The following is a 19,513-nucleotide window of genomic DNA, read 5'->3' as shown; positions in this document are numbered from 1 at the left end:
CCAGACAAAAAGGAAGGAAAAATGATTTTATTTTCAATTTAGTGATCAAAATGTGTACATTTTGAGAATTTATATCTGCTGTCTATGTTTTGCACTATGGCCCCCTTTTACTAAACTGCGATAGTAGTTTTTAGGGCAGGGAGCTTATGAGTGTCGAGAGCAGCGCGGGGGCATTCAGCGCAGCTCCCTGTGCTCTCGCGGTTTAGTAAAAGGGGAGAGAGTATATTTGTCTATTTTTGTATAGCTGTTACTGAGGTGACATTGCATATTTTAAAGTCATCTGCCTTGACCTCTGAAAAAAAAAAACCCCAAATCCAAATGATAATTAACATTTTCTCTGCGTACAGTGTGCTTTGTGTTTTTTTAAATTTTATTGTTGGTAGATCATTATGACTTGGTCATTTTAAAAAGTAGCTCGCAAGCTAAAAAAGTGTGGGCACCCCTGCTGTACTGTCTTGAGGAAATTTTTGGCCTCTGAAAGCTAATTGAAAAATGGATTAGTCCAAAAAAAATGGTATTTTCTTATTTCTCATTATTTGTTTTATTTCCGTTTGTTAATTTGTAAAGTAGTGATTGTTATATAGCAGATTTTTTCAAATTTACATCTACTGTCTTTATATTTTGCACAGTATTAGAGGATGTGTCACTGTTTCTGTGGTGTTGCATTGTATGCAGAGTCTGATTTCTTTGTTCAGTTTAACTTTTGTCTACATAGTTCTATTTTTAGTTTGTGATTATTCCATATTGGGCGAGGGTGTATGAAAAGGACATGGCTTTCTGTTAGCAATGACTGTACAGGATCAATTGACTGTGCAGGATCTGGCTTGTTTAGTTTTACAATGCGTGTGTTGGTGTTCTAGTGCTCACTGCAGTGTTTAAGATGCTGTCTTTTCCTAGGTGCACCCTTGTTGTGTGACTCATGGATTATTACTATAAAGCACAGTTACTTACCATAACAGTTGTTATCCAGGGACAGCAGGCAGATATTCTCGACATGTGGGTGACGTCCAATGTTTCCTCTAAGCTGAGCGCATGAGCGATCGCTCACTATTTTCATTGGCGTCGCTCATAATTTTTCTCGTGTCGCTAACTAAAATACTGCAGTGGGAAACTGAGGACTGCATAGTAAGATCCCCTACGCACTTCCGACGCAGGTGGGGATCGTGAGAGGAGCCGCTGCCACGTCTTCAGTGGCGTACCAAGGGGGGGTGGTCCGCCCCGGGTGCAGCCTTAGGGGGGGTGTACAGCCGGCCAGGTCCAGATCTGGCCGGCTGTGCACCCCCCCTAAGGCTGCCGTCGGAGAGGAAGTTCGGGCCAGCCAATCGCTGCCTGGCTGGGCGGAACTTCCTCTCCGACGGCAGAATTGACGTCGGGGAAAAGCTGGTCGGCCCGACGGTGGGAAGCAGAGAGAGCTTGGGGCAGCCACGGCGGTGGCTTTGGGGCTCGATGGTGGCAGCAGTGGCTTTGTGGAGGGTAGGGAGAAAGAAAGAAAGGGGGCAGGCAGGGAGACAGAAGGGAAACAGAAAAAAAGAAAGAAAGGGCAGGGAGAGAGGAAGAAAAAGTTAGGGGAGGGAATGAGGTTTGGAGGAGAGGAAGCATACAGGCTGAAAGAACGGAAGAAAGATTGGATGCACAGTCAGAAAATGAAAGTGCAACCAGAGACTCATGAAATCACCAGACAAGGTAGGAAAAATGATTTTATTTTAAATTTAGTGATCAAAATGTGTCTGAATTTATATATGCTGTCTATATTTTGCACTATGGCCCCCTTTTACTAAACCGCAATAGTGTTTTTTAGCGCAGGGAGCCTATGAGCGTCGAGAGCAGCGCTGGGCATTTAGCGCAGTTCCCTGCGCTATAAACTGCTATTGTGGTTTAATAAAAAGGAAGGGGGTATATTTGTCTATTTCTGTATGGTTGTTACTGAGGTGACAATGCATAGAGTCATCTGCCTTGACCTCTTTGAAAAAACCCCAGAATAAGAATGATAATTAACATTTTCTCAGCGCATAGTGTGCTTTGTGTTTTTTAATTTTATTGTTGGTAGATCATTTTGACTTGGTCATTTTAAAGTAGCTCGCAAGCCCAAAATGTTTGGACACCCCTGAGCTAGAGCGTTGAAGCTGTGTATTTCTATTTTATCCCCCCTTTTACAAAACTGTGAAGCGTTTTTTAGCGCCAACCGTGGTGGTAGCAGCTCTGATGCTCAGAATTCTATGAGCGTCAGAGCTGTTACCACCGTAGCTAAAATCCACACTACAGTTTTGTAAAAGGGGGAGGGGTTAGTTTGTGATGACATATTCCATACTAGGCGAAGGTGTTTTCTGTGTTCTGTGTTTGAAAAACATAGTTTTCTGTTAGGATTGACGGTGTAGGATTGATCTGTGCTGGTCTGGCTTGTTTAGTTTTACAATGGGTGTATTGATGTACTGCTCACTGCAATATGCAAGATGCTGCCTTTTCCTAGGTACTCATTTGTGACGTGTGGCTTGTTACTAAAAATCATGTTTTTCGTACAGATGGGTGGGGAGGGGTGCCAAAAAATGATGGGCTCCGGGTGTTACATATGCTTGGTACGCCACTGTATGTAAAGATACCAGAAAGCTGGCGAACAAAAACTTTAAGTAAATTGTTATTCTTCTAAGTTTTGAGTATTTAACCCTCCCACAATCTCACGGGCACTCGTCCTCTGTGCTTGCTCATAAATTTGTGGAGTATGTAACTTGTTGCTCATGCATATTTTTTTTGCACACACCTCATCAATCCTTAGAGGGAATATTGGTGACATCATCCACGGAGCCCCTTCGCAGACAGCTTTTCAAGCAAACTTGATTGAAGATCTCAAAGTTTGCTAGTGCTGCCCATGCATGCATGTGCCTTCCTGCTCCACTAGAGGGCGCCTCCCCTCCTCGTGGTCTTCAGTTCAAATAGCTAGCCAAGAAGCCAACCTCGGGGAGGTGGGAGGGTTGCGAGAATATCTGCCTGCTGTCCCTGGATAATACCTGTTACGGTAAGTAACTGTGCTTTATCCCAGGACAAGCAGGCAGCATATTCTCGACATGTGGGTGACCTCCAAGCTAACCAAAAAAGGGATAGCGGGAAAGTTGGCAATTTATGAAAACAGATTATGCAAAACCGACTGGCAAAATTGGCCGTCGTGCCTGGAAAAGGCATCCAGACAGTAGTGAGAGGTGAAGGTATGAACCGAAGACCAAGTGGCGGCCTTGCAGATCTTCTCAATAGACGTGGACCTGAGGAAAGCGACAGACGCCGCCATCGCTCGGACTCTATGCCCTGTGACTCGACCTTGCAGCAAGAGACCAGCCTGAGCGTAGAAAAAGGAAATACAAGCAGCTAACCAATTGGATAAGGTGCGCTTGGAAACAGGACGGCCCAACCGATTAGGATCAAAAGAGATGAAAAGTTGAGGAGCCGTCCGATGAGACTCAGTGCGTCGCAGATAAAAGGCCAACGCCCTTTTACAATCAAGAGTGTGAAACGTCACCTCCCCAGGATGAGAGTGGGGCTTCGGAAAAAACACCGGAAGAACAATGGACTGGTTGAGGTGGAAATCCGAAACCACCTTAGGCAAGAACTTAGGATGAGTACGAAGGACCACCTTATCATGATGAAATACAGTAAAAGGCGGATCCGCAACCAGAGCTTGAAGCTCACTGACTCTGCGAGCAGATGTGAGAGCAACCAGGAACACCACCTTCCAAGTGAGGTACTTCAGATGAGCCTTATCAATGGGTTCAAACGGAGGTTTCATCAATTGAGCCAGGACCACATTAAGATCCCAAACCACCAGGGGGGAGGCTTGAGTGGAGGATGAACATTGAAGAGACCCTTCATAAAGCGGGAGACCACTGGATGGACAGAGAGCGGTTTCCCCTCAAGCGGCTGATGAAAGGCAGCAATCGCACTGAGGTGGACTCAAATAGATGTCGATTTGAGGCCAGACCTAGACAAGTGGAACAGATAATCCAGCACGGAAGACAAGGAGGCAGAGAGCAGCTCCAGACTGCGTGCAGCACACCACGCAGCAAATCTGGTCCATTTCTGGGAATATCATTGCCGAGTGGAGCTCTTCCGAGAGGCCTTGAGAACATCCCTCACCGACTGAGAAAAACCTAAGGAGGGAGGCACGTGGATAGGAACCAAGCTGTTAAATGTAGAGACTGCAGATTGGGATGCAACAGCGAACCCTGATTCTGAGACAGCAGAGAAGGAAACACAGGTAGAAGCAGAGGGTTCCTGACACTGAGCTGGAGGAGCAGGGAGAACCACGGCTGTCGGGGCCACCGAGGCGCTATCAAGATCATGGTGGCGCGGACCGACTTGAGGTGCACCAGCGTCCTGAGAATCAGAGGAAAGGGAGAGAATGCATAGAGCAGGGGTGCCCAATACGTCGATCGCGATCGACCAATAGCTCAGGAAGGCAACATGAGTCGATCGCTAGACTCGTGTTGTGTCCTGATCTACCAGGCCGATCAGCCTTCTTCTGTATTCTCCCTAGTGCCCAGCTGTCATCTGCTGCTGCCGTTGCTGCTGAAAATTAAAAAAAAACCCGGCTTGGAGATTTCATCCCGTAGCGAACTTATGCTCCGGGCTCTAACGTGTGCGTGCCGGCTTCTCTTCTCTTCCCTCCGAAACCGGAAGTTATGTCCGGGGGGGGGGGGTGGGGGGGGAAGGGAAGCCGGCACGCACATGTTGAGAGCCCTGAAGCAAGCATTCGCTACGGGCTAAGGCGGGAGACAGGTTAATGAAGCATTTCCTCTTCTTGCTGCCGGGTCCTGCCTACTTTCTGTTTCCGCGAAGGCAGGACCCGGCAGCATTTCCCCCAATAGGTCGATCGCGATGCTGGTTGGCTGAAGCAGGGAGAGCTTGGGGCGGCGTCGGCTTTCGGGCCTGATATTAGTGGTGGTTTGAGTCTTGGTCCCCGATGGAGTGGCAGTGGCTTGGGGGAGGGCAGGGAGAAAGAAAGAAAAAGGGCAGGCAAGGAAACAGAAGGAAAGAAGAGAAACAGAAAAAAAAGAAAGGGAGGCAGAGAGAAAGAAAGGGCAGGGAGAGAGGAAGGAAAAGTTGGGGGAGGGAACGAGGTCTGGAGGAGAGGAAGCATACAGGCTAAAAGAAGGGAAGAAAGATTGGATGCACAGTCAGAAGAAGAAAGTGCAACCAGAGACTCATGAAATCACCAGACAAGGTAGGAAAAATGATTTTATTTTAAATTTAGTGATCAAAATGTGTCTGAATTTATATCTGCTGTCTATATTTTACACTAAGGTCCCCTTTTACTAAACCGCAATAGAGTTTTTTAGCGTAGGGAGCCTATGAGAGTCGAGAGCAGCGCTGGGCATTCAGCGCAGCTCCCTGTGCTAAAAACTGCTATCGTGGTTTAGTAAAAAGGGAGGGGGGTATATTTGTCTATTTTTGTATGGTTGTTACTGAGGTGATAGTGCATAGAGTCATCTGCTTTGACCTCTTTGAAAAACCCTGGAATAGGAATGATAATTAACATTTTCTATGCATACAATGTGCTTTGTGTTTTTTAAAAAATTTTATTGTTGGTAGATCATTTTGACTTGGTCATTTTAAAAGTAGCTCGCAAGCCCAAAAAGTGTGGGCACCCCTGGCATAGAGGAACCTGCCCGTCCAATCGAGAAGGAAAGCATTTGCCTCGAGACGATCCGGGGAGTACATCCTGGAGTAGAATCGAGGCAACTTGTGATTGAGGGGCGAAGCAAACAGATCTATCTGTGGAGTGCCCCACCGGACAAACACCTGCCGTAGAGTGTGAGAGTGGAGTGACCACTCGTGGGGCTGAAGAAGGTGACTCAACTTGTCTGCCAGACAATTCTGCTCGCCCTGGATATACACCGCCCGAAGGAAGATGTTGTGGCGCAACGCCCACTGCCAAAGCCGAAGGGCTTCCCTGCAAAGAGATAGGGAACCGGTACCCCCTGCTTGTTCACATAATACATCGCCACCTGGTTGTCCGTGCGCACCAGGACCATGCGATCCTGCAACAAATGACGAAAAGCCACCACGGGATTGTAAATGGCCCGGAGCTCCAAGAAGTTGATGTGGCAGCGACGGTCTGCACTCGACCAAAGACCCTGAGTCCGAAGGCCATCGAGGTGCTCTCCCCAAGCATACGTCAAGGAGTCCGTAGTCAGAACCTTCTGATGCGGGGGCACGAGAAAGAGAAAACCACTGGACAGATTGGAAGAGTTGGCCCACCAATGGAGCGAGCATCTCAAGGAGGGAGTCACCGCAATGTGCTGCAACGCGGGATCCCGATCCTGCCGCCACCTAGACGTTGAGGGACACGAAGATGCAACCTGGGGAACGGTGGGACATACACGGTGGAGGCCATGTGTCCCAAGAGGATCATCATCTGTTTGGCCGAGACCGAAGACCTCTGAGAGACCAGCTGACTCAGGCGCAGGAGGGCGACCTGCCGAGGCAGAGGTAGAAACGACCGGAGGCGGACCGTGTCCAGCAGAGCCCTGATAAACTGCAGGGACTGGGAGGGGCACAGCTGAGTTTTGGGGAAATTTATCTCGAACCCCAGACGCTGAAGGAAGATAATAGTCTGATGGGTCGCTGAAATAACCCCCTTCCTCGACGGAGCTTTGATAAGCCAATCGTTGAGGTATGGGAAAACCTGAAGGCCCTGCGACCGTAAGGCCATGCGACCACCACGAGGCACTTGGTGAAGACCCGTGGGGATGACGCGAGCCCGAACGGAAGGACCCGATATTGTAAATGAAGGTCCCCCCACCCGAAAGCGAAGAAACCGACGAGAAGCCGGATGGATCGGAATGTGAGTGTAGGCTTCCTTCAGGTCCAGGGAACACAACTAGTCCCCCTTGGCCATCAAGGGATACAAAATGAGAAGCAAAAGCATGCGGAACTTTTCCCGAACTAGGAACTTGTTCAGCTTCCGCAGATCCAGGATAGGGCGAAGGTCCCTGGTCTTTTTGGGAACCAGGAAGTACCGGGAATAAACCCCGAAGCCCCATTGACAAGGGGGAACCTCTTCCACAGATCGCAGGCAAAGAAGGGCCTGCGCTTCCAGAAGCATAAGGGGAAGCTCTCCTGGAGGAATGTCCAGCGGCAAAGCCCGGAAATTGAGGGATTACCCCGCCCGAACGATGGAGAGGACCCAATCTCCGCCCAACGCTGATAAAAGGCATGGAGACGACCCCCGATAGGCAGAGGGGGAACACCCGAGGCGGAGGAGGCCAGCCCCCTCCCGCTGGGCCAGTCAAAAAGACGGCGGCTGCTTAGTTGGAGCAGGGGTCTGGGGCTTAGGAGGAGCCCTCTGCTGCTGAGGACGCCGAGGAGGAGGGCGGGAAAACGCCAGCGTGGACTTCTGCGGATACCGCCGGGGAGGCAGTGTGTAGGACTTCGGCGAGGCGGGCTTCGCCTTAGCCCGAACCAAGGAAGCAAAGGAGCATTCGTTTTCGGAGAGGCGTTTCGTGGCAGCCTCGATGGAATCATCGAACAGCTCATTCCCCAAGCACGGAAGATTGGCCAACCAGTCTTGCAGGTTGGGGTCCATGTCGACAATGCGGAGCCACGCCAGGCGACGCATGGCCACCACGAAGGCCGAGACCCTAGATGACAATTCAAACGCATCATAGGAGGCCTGAAACATGTACAGCCGAAGCTGCGAGAGCGTATCCACAAGCTTGCAAAACTCCGCATGGCGCTTGGTAGGCAAATCGTCCTCGAAAGATGGAAGGGACTTGATACACCACTTGAGATAGGACATAAAGGTAAAATTGTAATTCAGAACTCTGTTTGCCATCATGGAGTTCTGATACAGGCGCCTCCCAAACTTATCCATAGTCCTGCCCTCCCAGCCCGGTGGGACAGCAGCATACACCTTGGACGGGTGAGACTTCTTAAGGGTAGACTCCACCACCTAGGACTGGTGAGAAAGCTGCGCCTTTTCAAACCCTCTACAGGGCACCGTTCAGTACCGAGATTCCATTTTAGATGGAATGGCCGTGATAGCGTAGGGGGTCTCCAGATTGCGAAAGAAAGTCTGTTGCAACACCGGATTCAAGGGTAGGCGCAAGGACTCTTGAAGAGCTCCATCTCCTCCAAAAACTCCTTAGTATACTTGGAATCCGACTGGAGATCCAAGTTTAAAGCCTTGCCCATATCCTGAACGAACCTAGTAAAGGAAGAGGGTCTGGTCTCAGAATGTCCCTCGAGGGGAGTGGTGGAACGAGACTGCAAGGCAGACGAAAAGGAGGGGGAAGCCTCCCTGGAATACTGTGCCGGCACATCCATATCCACGAGCATGGACGCCGAGGACGCCCCGCTAAAAAAACTGGGGGGGGGGGGGAGGGGGAGTCGAGAGCCTGCGTTTAGAAGTCCATGGAGGCCAGGATCCCGGGGTCCGGGCAGCGGAGGCCCGATGACGCCGCCCCGGAGAACCCCAGCCCGAGGACAAGCCGCGAGAAAAAGAGGCCGGACTCCCCGAGGCTGGCTCCTCATGAAGCGGAGTACCCAGCCGGATAGGCGAGCACAGCAGACTCGGATTAGACAAGGTAAGATCTGAGGTTTTGATGGAGCAAGTAGTGCGAGGACCTACCCCGCATCGGGGGAGAGTCCTGGGGCCGCTTCGCCAGACGCCTCAATTGATGACTCGATCGAGGCCGGCCCGAGGGCGAGGTATGCCTTGATGGAAGAGGTGAGGAATCAGAGGAGGATAGACGTCGAGACCGACACACCTTACCCCTGGAATCCTCAAAGCGACGCTCAGGCTGGTCCGCCACGTGCGAGGTTGAGGCCGGAGCAAGCTGAGCCAAAGCAGAGGAGAGCTCTGAGGAGATAATCGCCTTCAGCACCTCCTCGAACATCGGCACCGTGACCATGGGAGGCTGGGCCGGCTCAGCAGTGCGTTCCACCGAGGGCGACCTCGAGGAAGAGTATTTCCGTATGATGGAAGCACGCTTGGAAGATTTGGAGGGAGGTCTCATCGAGGCCTGCGGTACTACACTCACCGCCTGGACGACCAGAGACTCCGAAGAAGGCTTCTTCGGTAGCTGACTCGAACCTGAAGGAGGAAGAGGAGACTTACCCGGAGCCGAGGTCTTCGAGGTTGAGGTCCCTGAGGCCTTCGAGGTCGAGGGAGACTTCCCCGGGGCTGAGGTATTTGAGGCCGACGCCGAGGTCGAGACCGGGGTAGAAGCAGGAGCAGCCTCCATGGCAAAGAGCTCCTCAATTCTGGCCCTGCGCCGCCGAAGAGCCCTAGGTTGAAGTGTGGCACAACGGGGACAGGAGTCCATCGGGTGATCAGCACCCAGACACAAAATACAACAGCGGTGCGGGTCTGTAATGGAGATAACCTGACCACACTGAGAGAACTTTTTAAACCCGATAAGGGGCCGGGACATAAGGCAGTCAAACAGCTGCAGCCACGCGAGGACAGGTGGCCACGGCGAACCAGGAGCCCCCGGTCACCGAGACAAGTTATTATTATTATTTTTTTTTTTGAAGAAAAAGAATCAAACGCGCACAGAGACTCCCTAACAAAATAAAGAAGCCGCGGTGCTAGAAAGGCACTTAGAGAAACGCAGAGAAGAGAGACAGGGCTTTCTGGCTCCGCAGAAAACTAAGAACTGAAGACCACGAGGAGGGGATGCGCCCTCTAGTGGAGCAGGAAGGCACTGTGGGCAGCACTAGCAAACTTTGAGATCTTCAATCAAGTTTGCTTGAAAAGCTGTCCGTGACGGGATTCCTTGGATGATGTCACCCACATGTCGAGAATATGCTGCCTGCTTGTCCTGGGATAAATATCTTTTTTATAGAAGAGGGGGTTGTTAAAAAATGATCAGCACTGGCTGTCATATATACTAGGTACACCACTGGATTTAATGACCCTGTTCTAACTTTACTGTTGATGTAGGTGTTGTCCCACCTCCACCCATACACACTATAAAAAATTAAATTAAAGTTGTATTAACATCAAGCAGCTTTCAAATGACATTATAAACAAAATAAAAATAAAATATTTTTAATACATTGCTAATTATTACCTGCTTCTTTACCTAAACTGTTTTGCCCTAGCTCTCACTTTGCACTAAACTTCCCCCTCCATATTTGCGAATTCCATATCTACGGATTCGCTTATTTGCGGTTTTAAACCAAACAATTCATTTTAATTTTCAGGCTATTTTAAGCCCTATAAGCCCCCCCTTAAGCCTTACCTGGTGGTCTAGCGGGTTTTCGGGGCAGGAGCAATCTTCCCACGCTCCTGCTCCGTGCAGATTGCTCACAGGAAATGGCTTGAGAGACTATGGGAGCTCAAGGCAGCCATTTCCTGTGAGCGATCTGCACGGGGAAGGAGCGTGGGAAGATTGATCCTGCCTGAAAACCCGTTAGACCACCAGGTAAGGCTTAAGGGGGGGGGGGCAGAACTGGTCTGAATATTATTCAGTTTTTTTAATATTCGCAGGCCGGCTTCTGCCCCTAACCCCTGCGAATACGGAGGAGGAAGTGTACAGCAAAAAAAGTAGCAGATAAAGATCAATCACACAGGTCTCTTTCAAGACTCAGTAACACCTCTCCATAAATTATGTGGAAGAGGTCTGAAAGTGAGGATCACATCTATTTCATATCCTCAGTGAGACCTCAGGAAGGAACCTAGTGATCAAAACATTATTAGAGGTGCTGTAGAGCCATTTCTTGTATGACTAGATGAACTATATTTATCTTTTTTTTTAGTTGTTTAAATTCATGCAGAAATAAATGGCTAGATTGAACCTAATAACTTCATTAACATATTTCCCTTTTTTAAACCTCTATACCATTTGAAAGAGGGCAAATATCTAATTATTCCCTTCTAGAATTGGATACTTCTTAAATTTAGTAAAAATATTCTGGCACAAGTGTCAAACCTTAAAAAAGGAAGTCATATTGAGCATTGAAAAATAATAATTAATAACAATAGTACACATGTAGGGCTCCTTTACTAAGCTGCGATAGCAGTTTTAGCGTGCGCTTAGCGCGTGCAGAATTACCATGTGCGCTAGACGCTAACGCCAGCATTGAGCTGGTGTTAGTTTTCCTGCATAGTGCGGGGATTTGCGTGCCCTAAAACGCTAGCGCACCTTAAGTTTCAAGTTTATTATCAAATTTGATTAATTGCCTATTCCAGTGCGAGGCCTCCGGATCGCCACGTGTGCTTAAGCAGGCGGTCGTTTAGCCAGTATCGGCAGCTACCTGGAGAGTTGGTGGCAACAGCAAGCAGGGCCTAGAGGAAGATGCTGGTGAGTGCTCGGTGCGCTGGCGTAGATCTCCTGTCTACTTGCTGCCTAGGACGGCTCGCGATGCTGTGACGTTCCGGGGAAGGGTGTGGGGGATAGTAAATGCGGTGCAATAAATACAGAGGACCCGTGATTGCATTTAACCGGAATGAATGTAATGTGAAAGAATAGAGGTGGGACCTCTGCACATAAGCAGATTGTGTGCTTATCAGAAGTGCAAATATCCGGAGTTTATGTCCATTGACTTTAATGTAAAAAAACCCGGGACCGTGGTGGTAGGGTACGCATAACCGGAACATGCACTTATCCAACGTGGAGTCGACTGTATATGGAAGCTAAAAGACACACATAAAATAAGAAGTCAAATAGATCCTGGAGGGGCTGGAGGAGTTGCCGTACAGTGAGAGATTGGAGAAACTGGGCCTCTTCTCCCTCGAAAAGAGATTGAGAGGGGACATGATCAAAACATTCAAGATACTGAAGGAAATAGATTTAGTAGGCAATGACAGGTTGTTCACCTTCTCCATGGAAGGGAGAACGAGAGGGCACTCTTTAAAGTTGAAAGGGGATAGATTCAGTACAAACATAAGGAAGTTCTTCTTCACCCAGAGAGTGGTAGAAAACTGGAATGCTCTTCCCCTCTGTCTTAGGGGAAAACATCCTCCAGGGATTCAAGACAAAGTTGGACAAGTTCCTGCTCAAAAGGAAAGTACGCAGATGAGGCTGGGCTCATTTAGAGCACTGGTCTTTGACCTAGGGGCCGCGCATGAGCAGACTGCTGGGCACGATGGACCACTGGTCTGACCCAGCAGCAGCAATTCTTATGTTTTTATGATCCAGTAAGAAATGTAAAATTTACAGTACTTAAGATGTCCATTACATAGCCGGTAAGGCATGATCCTTTGAACTAGTCACCAAGTACAATGTTTCAACCTATATTGGTACCTGGAAAAAATATGTTTATGGACTGGCAAGGCTATGAAATACAAAAATAGACAAGCATACAATGCAGTTCCTCTTTTTTTTCTTTTTTATTACCAGTAGGTATTTATATACTGCCTATCAAGGTTATCTAAGTGGTTTACAATCAGGTACTCAAGCACTTTCCCCTATCTGTCCCAGTGGGCTCACAATCCATCTAATGTACCTGGGGCAATGAAGGATTGAGTGACTTGCCCAGGGTCACAGGGAGTAGTGAGGGGTTTGAATCCACAACCTCAGGTCACTTCTTCCTTTACATCAGACATGTCAAACTCAAATCTGGCCCGTAGTGTGTTAAAAATTGGCCCGCCAGACATTTTCAACTTTATATTAAATCTGGCTCACCAGCACAAACCACTGCCGCTACTGCTGCTGTTTCTCTTCACTCGTGTCTGCCTTCGCCTGGTCTCCTCTTCAAAGCAGCCTGCTGAGGATCGCTGGCCGGCTGCAGTGAACCTCACAGACCACTGTTGACCTCGGTAGCACGTTCTCTCTGACGCGATCCCATTTGTCAGAGGCGGGGTGGGACCAGGCGAAGGCAAACTTGAGTGAAGAGCAGCAGCAGCAGCGGTTCGGGCCAGCGGACCAGAGGAGATCAGGAAGCCGGGATGGAGCGAGGGTAGGAACGGCAGGCCAAATTTGAAGGTGAGAGCGGGAAGAAGAAGGGGGGAAAACATGCAGGCCTTCAGGATGGGGGCGGGCCGGGTGGTACCCGGAGGGAGAGAAGGAGGGGTCCAGATGTGCATATGCCGGACTGAGTGGAGGGTGGGGTGGGTAAGAAATAAAACAGAAGAGAGGGAGAGAGATGGTGGGCAATGGGATGGATGGAGGGAGGGAAGGAACAGAAAGGGAGAGAAGTTGGACACAAGGGATGGTGTGGAGGGGGATAGAGATACTGGATAGGAGGGTAGTTGGGAAGAGAAACGAAGAGATGATGGACCCTGGGGTGGTGGCGATGGCGGGAGAGATGCTAGATGAAAGGGGGGGGGGTTGGGTCCATTGCTGCAGCTGCGGATATGGACACAAAGAAAAGGAAAGATGCCAGACCTCCGAGGGATGGAAGGGAAATGGAAGGGGAGGACAGAAATGGAAAATGGATGGTTATCACGGAGAAAGAAGAAAACGACAAATGGGCAGGAGACACTGGCAAGCGAGTTATCAGAAGACAACCAGAGCCTGGGACCAACAAAAGATAGAAAAAATAATTTTATTTTCTATTTTGTGATTACAATATTTATTTTGTTTACACCACAGAGCCGGTGTGGGGTTGGAGAAGTTGCAACTCTATATTTCTGCTAAGACTAAGCCTTAGTCACTTAGGGGTCCTTTTATTAAGGTGCGCATTTAGCATACACTAAATCGATTAGCGTACCTTAATAAAAGGACCCCTAAGTATCTTAATTTAAAATTCGGCCCGCGACTTAGCCTTTTTTTAGATTTCAGCCCCTCATGTGATTGAGTTTGACACCCCTGCTCTACATTCTTGATTATACTTACAATAGCTACAGTTTTGACTTGCTATTCAATTTTAAATTCCTCTCTGTCCATCTCCTCTCAGTCCTCTACATTCCCTAGCAAGCACCAAATCACCTTTCTCCTATCCAGCTAAACAGCATTCTCCCAGCAAGTTAACCCTGCTCAACCCCCTTCCATCTTGCTTGTTGCATAGATGCTGTGGCCTCTAGCACAGCTGTTTTTCTCCTGGCTCATCATTGCACAGCTTTTAGTTTGAGAGACATACTGCCTGAGCTCCTATGCTGGTTTTTTTTTGAGACTGGAAACCACAAGATTTATGCAAGAGTTTGAGCACCACATAGCTGAAACACATTTACTGAGAGTCCTGCAGTGCTGATAAATAAGAAAAAGCTCAAAAAATCTCAAGTGTCATGGTAATATTTTCAATCACTATGCACTCAGGGTAGGATGATGCCCTGATATAAATGGGACAAAGAAGACAACCTGTTTCTTCGTCTAAATATTCTAATTATAACTGGTTAATACTCTGCAAGTGATATGCTGAGCTTCTGATTTAACATAACACTTTATTTTTAGTTTGCCAGAACCTTTTAGTTTCTATGCAGATAACAAGATAAAAGAAAAACTGTACAAACAAGCTACAAACTCAATCAATACAGCAGACATTAGTCTCCTACTGCTTGAGATATTGTACTTTTTCTGTTCCTTTATTTACATTTACCAACTTCCTCTGGTTATAGTTCCTGGATATTTCTTTAATATTGACTAATTAAGTGGTAAAGTTGGTGCCTTTTTCCCTCTTTATTATTTTATTTCAATTCTGATTTTTAATTTTTTTCTTTAGTTTGCTCACTGCTTTTTCCTTTAAAGGTTGTCTTTGATTGTACTGTGTTTGAAAATTGATGAATGCGAGAGAAAGGAGTTGACATTGGTTTAGGCCGTAGAAATGTGTGTGCACATTTACAGTACTCAAAAGACAGAAAACCAGAAGGAAAGTCTCAATCTGGGCAGACTGGATAGACAACTTGAGTCTTTATTTGCTGTCATTAGTTCTCAGCCATGTTTTCCCAAGTCCTTAGTATACTTATAGGTACAGTTAGGGCCACACAGCCCATCTCTCCTGGCTAGTTTTTTTTTTTCTTTTTTAATGCCTTACAATATCATCCTACACACTTTGTGCTGTCTCAGCATGACAAAGATGAAACATTAATGAGGCCAGCTTTATATTTAAACTTGCAAGAACTATACATACCCTGTTTGAATGCACATTCACACTGTTTGAATGCACATTCACAAACAGGGCTCATCTCTATCCCATATCCAAATACTTATGGGAGTTGCTAGCCAAATGGTTTCATATCTACTTGTTAGGCCTAGCCACTCCTGTTTTACTACCTCCACTGTATTTCCTGCTTTTACAGAAACAGAAATGATGACAGTTAAGGACCATATGGCTCACCCAATCTTAGAAAAATCAGATTTAGGGTTATTGTTTTGGGGTTTTGTCATATCCATTCTAGAAATAGACTCCTAACCAGCTGGCAACCATGTACATGGAGGGGGATGGGACTTTATATACCACTTTTTCTGTGTGGTTTATATGGGGCAATGAAGTGACTTGTCCAGAGTCACAAGGAGCTGAAGTGGGAGTTGAACTCACAACCTCAGGGTGCTGAGGCAGCTGCTCTAACCACTGGGCTACTCCTCCTCCATGGATGGTGGTCATGATTAGAGAATGATATGGTGGCTGTTATCCGTGGCTAGCCGCGGGTAACCCGCCATAACAGTGAGGAAAAACCTGTGTTTACCATGGCTACAGGGACAAGGCCATTCACCGCCCCGTGGAGCGGTGAAAGGCCTTGTCCCTGCAGTTAAGGGAGGGAACGCGTGCGGTCACCTATCGCGCTCCCCCTCCCTACTGCCGCCGCTGAGTTGAAACAGCTCCCTTTCTCCCTCCCTGCCCCTTTCCTTCGTGGCCACGAGTCTAAATTGCCTTCTTACAGCAGCCGGAGCGTTGAAGCTGCGTGTGGCTGCCATAAAGGTCATCTCTGACGCAACCAGAAGTTGCATCAGAGACGACCTTTACAGCAGCCATATGCAAATATAATGCTCCGGCTGCTGTAAGAAGGCAATTCAGACATTGCCGGCCACAGGTAAAGGGCAGGGCAGTTTGTCGGACCGGGGTGGGGGGGGAAAGTGCCACAAAGGTAAGGGGCAGGGAGAAGGAAATGTGGGGTGGAGAGGAAAAGACGCTGAAGGGAATTGGGTAAAACAGAGTGGGAAGAAGGATGCTGAAAGCATATGGGGAAGACAGAGGGGGGAGAAGGACACTGAAAGGACATGGGGAAGACAGAGGGGAGAGGACGCTGAAAGGAAATTGGGAAGACAGAGGGGGGAGAAGGACGCTGAAAGGAAATTGGGAAGACAGAGGGGGGGAGAAGGACGCTGAAAGGAAATTGGGAAGACAAAGGGGGGGAGAAGGACGCTAAAAGGAAATTGGGAAGACAGAGGGGGGAGAAGGACCCTGAAAGGACATGGGGAAGACAGAGGGGGGGGAGAAGGATGCTGAAAGGACATGGGGAAGACAGAGTGGGGGAGAAGGACGCTGAAAGGACATGGGGAAGACAGAGGGGGGAGAAGGATGCTGAAAGGACATGGGGAAGACAGAGGGGGGAGAAGGACGCTGAAAGGACATGGGGAAGACAGAGGGGGGAGAAGGACACTGACAGGACATGGGGAAGACAGAGGGGGGAGAGGACGCTGAAAGCACATAGGGAAGACAGAGGGGGGAGAAGGACGCTAAAAGCACATGGGGAAGATGGGAGGGGCGGAAGGACGCTGAAAGCACATGGGGAAGACAGGGGGGAGAAGGACACTGAAATAAAAGCACATGGGGAAGACAGGGGGGGGTGCGGAAGGATGCTGAAAGGACATGGGGAAGACAGAGTGGGGAGAAGGATGCTGAAAGGACATGGGGAAGACAGAGTGGGAGAAGACGCTGAAGGGAAATGTGGAAGAGAGAGTGGGGAGAAGATGCTGGCAGGGAAGAAGACAGAGATGCCAGATTATGGGGGGAGCAGAGGGAATAAGATGGATGCCAGACCAATTTGGAAGGGGGGAAGAAAGGGAGAGGCACAGTAACAGAGCAAATGGAAGACGTAGAGAGAAGACAGACAGTGGATGGAAGGAATTGAATGAGAAATGAGGAAAGCAGAAACCAGACAACAAAGGTAGAAAAAAAAATTATATTTCTTTTTCTTTTTTTTCTTAAGGATAAAGTAGAATATTAGTTATTTTGATAAAAATTTATAAACAAAGCCCTGCCAGTTGAACATCTCTTTCTTCAGTTCAGCAGCCAGAACTTTGATTTATAAGGAAGGAATAAGCTAAATATTGCAGTACTGAGGCTTGTATGGATGTTGCGGGGATGGTGGTGCAATGAAGGGAATGGCGGTGAAGGGGCAGTGAAGGGGACGGTGGGCTGGGGACGGTGCAGTGACGGGGACAGATTTTTCCCCCGTGTCATTCTCTAGTCTTGATGGCTTTTGACTTAGGTAAAAAGACTAAAAGTACCACTCTAAAACTAAAATATATGGGGCTATGGTTAGAAGAACCACCTACACCAGCAATCAATCCTCAACTACCTTTCCAGGAGCTAGAAGACATCTGAAGAAGGATATCTGAACAGTGCTGCATCAACATCATGAAATCCATTAGGAAATAGCTACAGTCAAGCAGTGAAAGTGACAAGAACAAGCTTGGTATATATCAGGCATATTTCATTGACTGACAGCGGTAAAAACAAAACAACACACCAAACAGCCCATGCTTGGAATGCCAGTTTCTTTGTAAAGTAATAGTTCATTAAAAGTGAGCAACTAAAAGCAGAAAAAAAGGGGGAGACAGAGCAACCATATCAAGCAACCCAAAGGTGCTGACCCACATGATTCATCAACTTTCATCTATCTGTAGTCGCTCCTTATCATTTACTGCAGTTGTCTAACATCCATTAAACTTCATGCTCCGAGTCTCCAGCAAAACTCCAGTGCCCACAAGCCCCTTCCACCTGCCTAGGATCTTACCCGTGCCATTTTAATATCAAAATGCACAAAATAATCCAGGGACTAAACAGTCAAGCCAGGGCATCAGACCTCGGCTCCCTAAAAATACAACACCAGAATTGGGCACTAGCCTACTATTTTAGGAGCAGGATCGGCCACACGGTTCCTGTCTCTGCAGATTTGGGAGTTTCACCCTCAGCCCTTCTTTATCCCTTTGAACCCTGGCTCTTACCTGAGGAAATGCGAAAGCAACAAAGGATCCTCCTAGGTGGTCTAGGGCTTTAAATCGAGCTCCGTGCTTGGGCCTGACGGCTGGACAGCGGAACGATCCAGGCCCCACAGCCGCCGCTACGTGATCCTTCCCCCGCCCGAGTTCCCTCCTTCCCTCCCCACCCCCACCGTTATTGTTATGATGTTGCCTCTTTCTCTGCTACCTGTTCCCTTAAAGGAACAGACCCAAGCGATGGGGGGAGGGGAGATACTGCTCAGCTCACACACCACAGCCCTATGCTTTCATCCGGGTATTTCGCGCGCACAAGACACGGCTTGCAAAGCCATTTGTTGACAAGTGCTATGGCAGAGGCTGGAGACCAATCAGCAAGCTGAGATTGGGGTATGCCCATATTAGGATCACGGCAGTGCCTTTGCTCCGCCCACCTGAGACTGGCTGTTTTGGGGAGCGTCTGCAAAGTCTGCACTTTGGCAAGACGGTGTGGTATCATGGAAGAGGTTCTAAGAAGGGTGCAGTGTGATTTTTTTTCTTAGGGTGCTGAAATCCAGCCCCAGCCTTACTTTCAACTACAATGCATTGACTGGTGATTATGGTTTAGACTAGGGATTTGATTACATGCCTATCCGAGCTCAGAGTGAATTGCATAGAGAGATACAGTAGGGATCAATATGGCCATTTCAAACGAATGCCCACAATGACGGATTGTCTTGCATGATGACCCCCTAGTATGAGCACAAACATTTTGTAGCTTTATTTCGATTACATTTCTCGCAGAAGGTAAAGGAGGCATTGTGCGGGATCCTTTGGAATCTTATAAAGACGTTCAAATCTGACTTTTTCTTGTCTTTCGTCATAAATATGTGGACTGCCGATATTTTTCTACTTTATTTTTTATTCCTTCAGATGTCAATAAGGCCGTGGATGAGCCTCCTTGGTCCTCCTATGATTCCGCCTAAAGCCTTCCCTTCTTTCGGCTAGGCTCGCGCTGCCGTTTGATGTCAGTTTTATGTCGGTGGGGGCGTGACTCCGCGGCGGGGATTTTTATTTATTTTTTACGACACCATTGGTGCCGGCTACTGTAGGCAAATGTAGTGGTTGGGGGGGCCAAAGAGAAAAGGATGTTAGTGGGGATGGTCTTGCACCATGGGGGAATGACAAAATTTGAAAAACACATGGTGTGGGAATGTGGTAGAGAAAGACGAAGAGATGCAGTAGATCAGGGGTGTCCAACCTTTTGGTTTCCCTGGTCGGCATTGGCCGAAAATAAAAAATTTCTGGGGCCGCGCAAACGCTGCAGCAAGACAGAGGAGGGAGCCAGCAAGAAGGTAAACACCCGGGAGCAGCAGAGGAAAACACTGCATCGCCCTCGACCGGGGCCCCACAAAATACTTCAGGGGCGCAGGTTGGACACCCCTGCAATAGATAATGGGAGTAATGCCTCAATGCTCAACAGTTTGCTGTGCTAGGACTGG

General features: G+C 48.3%; 1 protein-coding gene across 1 annotated transcript in view; it reads right to left on the bottom strand.

The window, feature by feature from the left end:
- The window catches only part of FBXO46 (F-box protein 46), a 52,304-nt gene extending 33,984 nt beyond the window's left edge, over positions 1 to 18,320 (bottom strand). The window contains exon 1 of the mRNA XM_033956716.1: positions 18,042 to 18,320. The gene's annotated coding sequence lies outside the window, so the exon portion shown is untranslated. The remainder of the gene's footprint in view (positions 1 to 18,041) is intronic.
- Between the last annotated feature and the right edge of the window lie 1,193 nt (positions 18,321 to 19,513).

Source organism: Geotrypetes seraphini, chromosome 8 (assembly GCF_902459505.1).
Source record: "Geotrypetes seraphini chromosome 8, aGeoSer1.1, whole genome shotgun sequence".
NCBI lineage: Eukaryota > Metazoa > Chordata > Amphibia > Gymnophiona > Dermophiidae > Geotrypetes > Geotrypetes seraphini.
The sequence above is the reverse complement of the archived record's forward strand: the minus strand, read 5'-3'. Positions and strand labels throughout refer to the sequence as shown.